Source organism: Bombina bombina, chromosome 2 (genome assembly GCF_027579735.1).
Source record: "Bombina bombina isolate aBomBom1 chromosome 2, aBomBom1.pri, whole genome shotgun sequence".
NCBI classification, from domain to species: Eukaryota; Metazoa; Chordata; class Amphibia; order Anura; family Bombinatoridae; genus Bombina; species Bombina bombina.
This window is the reverse complement of record NC_069500.1, coordinates 471,592,060-471,602,004: the sequence shown is the minus strand read 5'-3', so window position 1 is coordinate 471,602,004 and position 9,945 is coordinate 471,592,060. Positions and strand designations below refer to the sequence as shown.

At 37.0% G+C, this 9,945-nt stretch overlaps 1 protein-coding gene across 1 annotated transcript in view; it reads left to right on the top strand.

Annotated features, from left to right (window-relative positions):
- Window positions 1–7,140: 7,140 nt before the first annotated feature.
- Window positions 7,141–9,945, top strand: part of FAM222A (family with sequence similarity 222 member A) — a 75,138-nt gene continuing 72,333 nt past the window's right edge. The window contains exon 1 of the mRNA XM_053702110.1: window positions 7,141–8,187. The gene's annotated coding sequence lies outside the window, so the exon portion shown is untranslated. The remainder of the gene's footprint in view (window positions 8,188–9,945) is intronic.

The following is a 9,945-nucleotide window of genomic DNA, read 5'->3' as shown; positions in this document are numbered from 1 at the left end:
CACTTACACAAACTGCAAATTCTAAAAATGGGGATCTAACAGAAGACGCCACATTCGCCATAACTAAAGCTGACCTTAAACTCTGCCTTCTAAAGAGGACTTTTCGCAGTTAATACAAAAAGTAAGTCAGCTCATAAAAGATGGATTGGCAGAGGTAAAATCTGACATTTCAAAGCTAGGGCACAGGGTGGAACAATTAGAAGAAACTACAGAAACCCTAACTACAGACTCAGAACACCTGATTGAACAGATAAAAGCCCAGGGATCCACCATCAATTATCTACAAGAACATATTGAAGATCTTGATAACAGGGGGCGCCGACAGAACTTAAGAATCCGGGGCATACCGGAGACTGTCCTTCAAACACAACTGGCGCCATTCTTACAAAGATTTTTTCAATATCTCCTAAATATACCGGCTGACCAAGAATTACAATTGGATAGGGCGCATAGGGCCCTTCGTCAACTTCCAAAGGATGGGGCTCCCCCAAGGGACGTGATTCTTAGATTTCACCAATTCGAAGAGAAAGTACTATCTGCGGCCAGGAAAATGAAACAATCACAATTTGAAGACAGCAGCCTGCAAGTTTATACTGATTTGTGCCCACAAACACTTATAAAACGAAGAGAAGCTAGATATCTTACCCTGCACCTACAGGACCTAGGCATCAAATATAGATGGGGGTTGCCCTTGTGCCTCCGAGTGGAAAAAGAAAACCAAATTGTTATTTATCGGGGCCCAGATGACATTGAAGATTTCTGCACCAAATTGGGCATAGCACAACCATCTTTACCCTCTCTGACTAGGGAGGAGAAAGCCAATCCTTATAACCCCATTGGCCCCAGAGAACAAAGACAACCATGGGTCAAAGTCAATAGAAAATGACAAAGAGGTCCAGGGGACAAGGTCCCCTCTCCCACCTCTAGCAGACCTGTTACCTGAGACTCTTGCAAGCCCATAGCTTGAACCATAAACAATCGCATAATGGGCGATGACCTGTCTCTGAAAAGGGATACTAACTTTGATCAAAGGCTCAGATTATGAGTTGTTTATAATATATCCTTAGGTTATAAAAGTGCATTATTGTTAAATAAAGTTCCAGCACTAGTGCTGACTTCTCTGTGTTCATTTGTTATATCATTATTATGCAAGTTGTTAGTCATGTTTGATACATGAACCCTCTAATACAAGTTGTAGTCCACGGATCCCAAGCTGCTGGACTCAGCAGGCTGCTAGTGGTAATTCGCTCGTATGTCTTTCTAGAGCGGAGAGCCATTAGATTGGATCACAAAGTGTTTTGTTGTTCTCAATATGTTTTTACTTTTCTTTTTTTTATTATTTAGGTCAGTGCGAAATCTAAATACCAGATTTATTGGCTTCTTTTCTACATGTCTTCTACATAATATACTACTCACTTTTTTCACAGGACGGAGGGTTCCCTTTGGGTAAGTTGCAAAACTGTATTACATTGTTTTGTCCCCATGTTTGCTAGCCAGATCTACCTGATGTTTTATCTTACTTTGTATCACTTAAAACTTACTAATGGAAGCGCGTAAGATCAGGATAATATCTCAGAATGTCAAGGGCCTAAATTCCCCAAATAAAAGGGCAATGGCACTTAATTGGTTTAAACGACATAAGGGGGACATAATTTATATGCAAGAAACCCACTTTGACACAAATAAACAACCGAGATGTAGCTCAAATATATATCCTACAGGGTATTTTAGCTCAGCAAATTAAAAAAATAAGGGTGTAGGTATACTACTGCATAGAAAGGTCCCATTCCAACTTCTTCAAAAGGAAACGAATTTAGAAGGTAGATACATTATATTAGTAGGGATTTTGTATAACAGACCGGTGACGCTAGCTAACGTTTATTGCCCAAATCAGAATCAAATCCCCTTTCTGAGAAAAGTAATAAACAGAATAATAGACATAAAAAGGTAGTTTAATTAGGTGGGGATTTTAATATGTTACTAGATCCACAACTAGATAGCTCACATATTAGAGGGGCAAGGTCTAGAAGGGACTCTATTCAATTGGACAAATGTTTATGGGAGTTAAATCTTTTAGATGCATGGCGCGCATTACACCCGGATTATCGACAATACACTTTTTTCTCTCACCCAAGACAAGTTTATTCGAGGATAGACTACTTATTAATAGATCATAACAATCTAACGATGGTCTCCAACACAGAGATCATCCCGAATGCATGGTCAGATCACTCCATGGTAACCATGGATCTGGTTTGGTCATCCATGCCAGTGGTTCCCTACCTGGGGCGTCTTGATGAGTCATTACTTCACAAACCAGAGGTTGTCAAGAAAATTACAACGGTAATAGAAGAGTATTTCACACATAACACCAGCGAACAACACAACCCCACAGTTCTTTGGGACGCTCACAAGGCGGTATTAAGAGGGGAATTCATTAAAATACAGGCCTCCCTCAAAAAAACATATCAACAGAAATATAAATGCCTGTTAAAAGCTTAAAAGATATTGATAAATTACATCAACTGAATCCAGCAGACATCAATACTTCTAATAAGAGACAGGAAATAAGACTAGACCTGAGAAACCTCCTACAGGAGGAAGCACATAAAAGAGCATTATACCTTAATAAGATATATTTCACGGAAAGTAATAAAGCTGACGCTTGTTTGGCTAGAACACTAAAACAAAAAACGTTTAATAACCACATCAGAGAAATAGCCATTGATGAAACACATCCCTCATCAGATAGCGAGACGATAGCTGAGACATTCCGAAAATATTATGAGGGGTTGTATAATATTCCCAGGGTATACCACCCAGATGAAGATAAGCTTATGAAACGATACATTACTCAAGCCGACCTTCCATCCCTAGAGCCAGACAAAAAAGCAGAAATGGAGGCACCTATATCCTCCTTGGAAGTAATGGCAGCAATAGACTCCCTACCTGCAGGTAAAAGCCCCGGCCCGGACGGGTTTAGCAATAAATATTATAAAACGTTTTTTTCTCTCACCCAAGACAAGTTTATTCGAGGATAGACTACTTATTAATAGATCATAACAATCTAACGATGGTCTCCAACACAGAGATCATCCCGAATGCATGGTCAGATCACTCCATGGTAACCATGGATCTGGTTTGGTCATCCATGCCAGTGGTTCCCTACCTGGGGCGTCTTGATGAGTCATTACTTCACAAACCAGAGGTTGTCAAGAAAATTACAACGGTAATAGAAGAGTATTTCACACATAACACCAGCGAACAACACAACCCCACAGTTCTTTGGGACGCTCACAAGGCGGTATTAAGAGGGGAATTCATTAAAATACAGGCCTCCCTCAAAAAAACATATCAACAGAAATATAAATGCCTGTTAAAAGCTTAAAAGATATTGATAAATTACATCAACTGAATCCAGCAGACATCAATACTTCTAATAAGAGACAGGAAATAAGACTAGACCTGAGAAACCTCCTACAGGAGGAAGCACATAAAAGAGCATTATACCTTAATAAGATATATTTCACGGAAAGTAATAAAGCTGACGCTTGTTTGGCTAGAACACTAAAACAAAAAACGTTTAATAACCACATCAGAGAAATAGCCATTGATGAAACACATCCCTCATCAGATAGCGAGACGATAGCTGAGACATTCCGAAAATATTATGAGGGGTTGTATAATATTCCCAGGGTATACCACCCAGATGAAGATAAGCTTATGAAACGATACATTACTCAAGCCGACCTTCCATCCCTAGAGCCAGACAAAAAAGCAGAAATGGAGGCACCTATATCCTCCTTGGAAGTAATGGCAGCAATAGACTCCCTACCTGCAGGTAAAAGCCCCGGCCCGGACGGGTTTAGCAATAAATATTATAAAACGTTTAAAAATATACTAACCACACACCTTACCACCCTATTTAATTCAATTGATGAGGAGGGGGCTTTTTCTAAAGAATGTATTTTATCACATATAATGGTCATCCCCAAACCAAATAAAGCCACAAATTTAACCAGCAATTATAGACCTATTTCCCTATTGAATTCAGATTTAAAGATATACTCTTAAATACTGTCAGCTAGAATCAATAAAGTCCTCCCTGAGATAATACACGTAGATCAAGCGGGATTTGTCCCTAATAGGGAAGCCCGGGATAACACGGTTAGGGTCCTCCAATTAATAGATTATGCAAAGTTAAAAAATATACCATCAATTTTAATCTCTACGGACGCTAAAAAAGTTTTCGATAGGCTAAATTGGACATTTTTAAAAAAAAGTTATGCTAGATATAGGTTTCGGTGAAAAAATTATTAATAGAATTTTTAGTTTATATGCCGACCCATCAGCCATAGTTAAGGTAAATGGGGTTTTGTCTTCCCCACTCCCCATCCGAAAAGGAACACGTCAGGGTTGCCCCCTGTCCCCTACCTTATTTATCATCACAATGGAAGTATTAGCTGCACACATAAGAAAAAATTACAACAGAGGGCATAAAAATAGAGCAAAATGAATATAAACTAAATATGTATGTTGATGATGTGTTGATATCGTTGGCGTCTCCTGCCAAGTCCCTACCTCACCTACTAAATGAATTTGAGAGATTTGGCGACTACTCAAACTTTTTAATAAACAATCAAAAATCAGAGATCCTTAACATAACTTTATCTTCCCAGAAACTTAATGACCTAGGGCAAATATGTGCATATAGAAGAAAAAAACGATGCAATTAGGTATCTAGGAATTGAGATTTCTGCCCAAAACTCAAAACTTTTTGATCTAAATTACTCAATACTGTTGAAAAATATTGACTCAGACCTACTTAAATGGGCCAAGAATAAAACATCTTGGTGGGGTAGAATCCAAACCATCAAGATGAACATACTTCCCAGAATACTATATCTCTTTCAGGTGGCCCCACCCCCACCAGGTGGCATTCCTTAAAAAGCTACAAAACAGTATAAATTCCTTTATTTGGGGCATACACAAACCCAGAATCGCAAAGACTACTATTTATCGTTCCTTAGATGAAGGGGGACTTGGTGTTCCTAACGTAACATTGTATTATCAAGCAGTCACTTTGCAAAGATTTATAGAATGACATACGGGAACTAACTCTAAGGCATGGGTATCATTAGACTCACAGATATTAAGGGTGCTGCAGGTGGGGGCCCTATGCTGGATTGCCAAAAGACATAGACCACAAATAATACAGAAAATCACTCTGTTGAGGCAAGTGTTTCAGAACTTGGATAAAATATTGGGGAGTTATAAGGGCTTATCGTCTACAAAATCCCCTCTGTCCCCTGTATTCGCAAAGGCAGAATTAAAAAAAGGATTAGAAATAGAAGATAGTGGTAGTGGCGACCTGGGTTACTCAATACCATTTTGTGCGTTAGTCCATAATAACAAGTTGAAGACAAGGGAGGAATTAAGAGATATTGCGGGGGGAATATATACAAACTGGTTGAAATACGCTCAACTAGCACACTTAGTACACACCTCTCCATTTAAAGACGACTTTCTCCGTAGGCCGACAGACTTTGAAAAAATATGCTTAAACGCGACACCAATCAGGGGCACACTATCAAGGACTAGGAAGTTATTAAGTAAATTAAAGAATATATCTCTACCCATATATGTAGATAGATGGCAACAAGAACTGACTGAACCTTTCAATGACAAGCAATGGAAACAAATGTTCTACTGTACTCATAAAGTCTCAGGGTCAGCTAGTATCTTAGAACTTAATTTCAAAATCCTAACAAGATGGTATCTGACGCCACATAGACTGAAACACATATATCCAAGTTCCCCAGGAGTTTGTTGGCGTGGATGTGGAGAAGTAGGCAATATGACACATATCTGGTGGGGTTGCAGAGAACTTCATACATTATGGACAGAAGTAGAAAAACTGGGAAAAAATGTATTTAGTTGAAACTATACACTACTAGCAACTCATGTCCTATTTAATCAGAAGCCTGGTAAATTTAGTAAGATAAGACAAGTGGTCTTCCAAATAGCACTAAACAGTGCTAAATCTATTATAGCCAGACAGTGGAAGCTAAATACGCGACCCACAAGACAAATGTGGATAAACAGGACAGATGAGTTATTTTTTCTAGAAAAATATGGCTTCTAGAAAAAACAAAAACTTGAATTTTTCCACAATGTACAATTTTACTGGGATCAGTACAAATTCACTAGTTCACTCCCCTTGTCATAGATGCTCAACAGGAGATCCCTCCGTCCTTTCACCTGTACATGTAATTTTGTGTTTCTACATGTTCTTTATTAAGAGCAGAATCTGGAAGCACTGACCGAAAAGTTTAATGTGTTATGTTATTGTATTTATTTTGCACAATGATTATTAATATTATTGAAATGTTTATTGTCAGATATTACAGAAGGATGTATAAACCTATAAGAACTGTATTATCTTTAATGCTTACATTATTGTAATTTGAAAACTTAATAAAAACATTAATAATAAAAAAACAAAAAACCATAAGATTAAGGGGCTGTCTATAGTGGCTTAGAGACAGGCAGAAATGTAGAGGTTTAAATGGTATAAAGTATATTAATAGAACAGTGTTGGTTATACAAAGCTGAGGAATGGGTAGTAAAGGTGTTATCTAACTTTTTAAACAATAACAATTTTAGTGTTGACTGTCTGACCCTTTAAAACCTCACAATCCACTTAGTGCTTTCCTCATCAGTGCAAGTATCACAACAAAAAAGTATTGTGGGCCAAACGAAGTAAAAAGTTCAAGTTCTAACGCCATCTAAACTAAACAGTGGTACATTTAAAACTTGAACACATGAGAGAGAACAAGATGGGGAGAAAGACAGATGGATGATAATCTATCTCTGCAGTTTTAACTCTGAACTCTTTAAGAGACATTTAAATTTTTCCGCGAAATAAACGCGTGGCTGCACCATCCTCCCAGGGGCTCCAGTGAGACGCCGTGCACGTCACCCAAGTAACCGCCTTCCCTGTTTACTATTGGTCTGTCTGCTGCTAGTGTCCCTTTCTCATTGGCAGTTCTTGTGAATTAGGCATTCTAGGGGCGTGTCGCTTGCATCAGAGTCTGAAGCTTAGTTCCAGTTGCCTGTCAGTTCCCGACGTGCAGAGCAGCTGTGAAGACACAGTCTGTGTGGCTGTTACATCCACACTAATCTTCACGGCTAATCCATCAATCTCTGCACGGTCGGATCATTCTCCCCTCCATCTTTTCTTTTTTCTCTTATGTGTCTCTGCTATGTGGAGCGGATTTATAATTTCACAATAGCCCACAAACCTTCAACAACGCCTGGATGTCTCGAGGATTTAAGAGTCTGCAAAGCATCCGAGTGCAAAGCAAAGGGGATCTAACATACAAGAGAGGATTAAGTGGATATTGCATGATGCATATCCTTCTTCTGCAGCACTAAGGCACATCGGGGGTCACTACACATTTTGCACTTCCATCTGCTTCAAAACGCCAGGATAAATATTTATTATCTGCAGCTGACTACCCTGGATATCTACAAAACCTGCGATCCAGCATTATTATTGTTATTGTGGGATTTGTATGTTGTTGCTGCTCTCTTTGCTGTTTATTTTTTTTTGTTTGTTTAATTTGCCGTGTGGAGTTTACAAGAAAAAAATAACCAAGAAATTTCAATCTTTGTATCAATATTTAAATTTAATATTTTCTTGGATTCCTCGTGATTTGAAAAAGCTGCCCCAGAGGCTTGAAAAATAAATTGAATTTTCTCTGCTATGAAAAAATATAAATAAGACAAGCTTTTCTTACGATTGCTAGATCCTGCAAAAACTGGAGTGCTTCTGTGATATAAAAGAGGATTTGTGCTTCTAATTTAAGAGGGTTTTCTCATCTGCCTGGAAAATAATTTCTAAAGCTTTGGTTACATTGTTTTAATTGTGTGCATGGATTCACTCAAGTCAGTGTAGTAAGAGCACACACTAATTATATGAATGGCTTTTTAATGACCAGAAATTCAAAGTGACTTTTTTTTGTCATTAGATTTTTTTTCTTTTTTATATTCAATCAGAGATTTGAAGGCATATTTTTTTTTTTTTAATTACTTTATGGCTTGGATTGAGTTCTAAGTTTGCATGAAGATACTATTTACTGTATCAAAGGAGCTAGCGAACTGGACGTCTTTTGAAAATTTATGGTAAATATTTGGTTGCAAAAATCATTCAAAAATCATCTAGTTGATTTAAAACACAACAGATGGCATATTTTCCCTTTAGCAATTTCCATTTTATGAATGCTAGGTTAAACTGTACTTGCGTTATCTTAATCATTACCCATCTGTGCATAATTAATGGTAGTGCATTTTTTTTTTCTTTTCAGAATTATTTAACTTTTTTTTACCTACTTAAAGTATAGGGTGTGTTGTGACAATGGCATTAAATGTCAATTTTATTATTGATATGTTTGGTAGCAGGATGCTAAACTTATACTGTGCTCTTGTTTTTATTCTGTGTTTGCGCACTTACTACATTGTTTTTAGCAAATGCTGTAGCTTTGGTTTGCAGAGCTAGCAATCAAGCTCATCATAAATCATAGCATTCTGTTAATATCTGGCTGTTTAAAGTCGACTTTCATGAGTACTAATAAGGATACGAAATTACGAATATTTATGTGGGTGTGTGGGGGGGGGTGTTATGCACAGCTGTAAAATACATTTACATGATTGCTTGTCATTGTTGCAGGGAGATAAATGGATGCATGTGACATTTAAAAAAAAAATGTTTCCCCATCATACCTTAGTTTTGATCTAGCACTTTAATTAATCATTGTGTGTATGTGTGTGTATATATGTGTTATATATATATATATATATATATATATATATATATATATATATATATATATATACTATAATCCCTTCTTACAAGGGCATATATAGGAAGGAGCCTCTCTTTGGCCCCAGGGGCCAACCTGAACATACAACTTTTAGTATTTTTTTTTATTTTAAGTAATGCTAGCTTTTTTGATTCCCCCCAAACTCTCTTTATTTTTTTTTATATATTCTAATTATAAAGACATGTTTGACTAAAGTAGAATTCGAACTTACATTTTTCTTTCCAATAACCAGCTAGCTGGCTTATACATTTTATATTTTGTTTCTGAGAGTATTCAAAAGTGCAAGTAAGATTAGTTTTATCTTCTTACACATTAAAGGGCTTTGTGGCTATTGATAATTATTAATGGTAGTGATGAAAATCTGTAACACTGAGTCATGGGTTTCTTCAACAATGACCATGTTAATCTCTTGAAAAGAGTTTTAAGTAAATTGTCCCTTTCTTGTAACTCAGTGATAAATTCTTGGCTTTTATTTTACAGCAGGAAACATGGTAATTCTGTTTTATTGCTGTTTGGTTACTAATGGCAATTACTTCCTAGGGAGCAGAAATGCTGGAAGCGTATTTCAGATTGAAGTGCCAAAGCAGGTCACATCTAAAGACAGAGGGTGTTAGCTCTTCACATTTCCTGTGAGACTGCTAGTTTACATAAGTGGTGCATTCATGGAAAAGCTTCCAAGCAGATGAAGCTACTAAAATGGTATGGTAAACACAGATAAGTAGCAGGTCGATTATAAAACTACTTAATATTATAGAAGGCAAAATAAAACCTGTTTTTTATATATAGTTTATGAAGGCTTGTCCCCTTATGCCATCACAGATGTGTGTACTGACCATATTACCCAATCAGCATGCATACAGCAGTATGATACATTTACAAACTGTTTCTATATGTTTTAAATATAGGTCTCTGCAAAACCAAACCAAAAAATCTTTTTTTATTTCCTTTATAAAAAATCAAACCATCATCGCAAATCAAGTAAATTGTTAGGAGCCTGTATAAAGGTGTTTACTTTATTTTTCCAGACATCAAAGTAGTTTTTGTTGCAAATAAGCACAAT